Source organism: Corvus brachyrhynchos, unplaced genomic scaffold (assembly GCF_000691975.1).
Source record: "Corvus brachyrhynchos isolate BGI_N302 unplaced genomic scaffold, ASM69197v1 scaffold527, whole genome shotgun sequence".
Taxonomy (NCBI): Eukaryota; Metazoa; Chordata; class Aves; order Passeriformes; family Corvidae; genus Corvus; species Corvus brachyrhynchos.
In genome coordinates this window covers 145330-145856 of record NW_008239051.1, presented here as the reverse complement: position 1 = coordinate 145856, position 527 = coordinate 145330, and positions in this window count along the sequence as shown.

Genomic DNA, 527 nt, shown 5'->3' with positions numbered 1-527 from the left:
TGCCCAGGGGTGTCCCAGGGTGACCCAGGGGTGTCCCAGGGGTGTCCCAGGGGTGTCCCAGGTGTGTCCCAGGGGTGTCCCAGGGGTGTCCCAGGGTGACCCAGGGGTATCCCAGGGGTGACCCGGGGTGTCCCAGGGGTGTCCCAGGCCTGACGCAGGGTGACCCAGCATGTCCCAAGGGTGGCACAGGGGTTACACAGGTGGCACAGGGTATCCCAGGGTGACCCAGGGTGACCCAGGGGTGTCCCAAGGGTGTCCCAGGGGTATCCCAGGGGTATCCCAGGGGTATCCCAGGGTGACCAAGGGGTGTCCCAGGGGTGTCCCAGGGTGACCCAGGGGTGTCCCAGGGGTGTCCCAGGGGTGTCCCAGGCCTGACCCAGGGTGACCCAGGATGTCCCAAGGGTGACACAGGGGTTACACAGGTGGCACAGGGTATCCCAGGGTGACCCAGGGTGACCCAGGGGTGTCCCAGGGGTGTCCCAGGGTGACCCAGGTGTATCCCAGGGGTGTCCCAGGGGTGTCCCAGG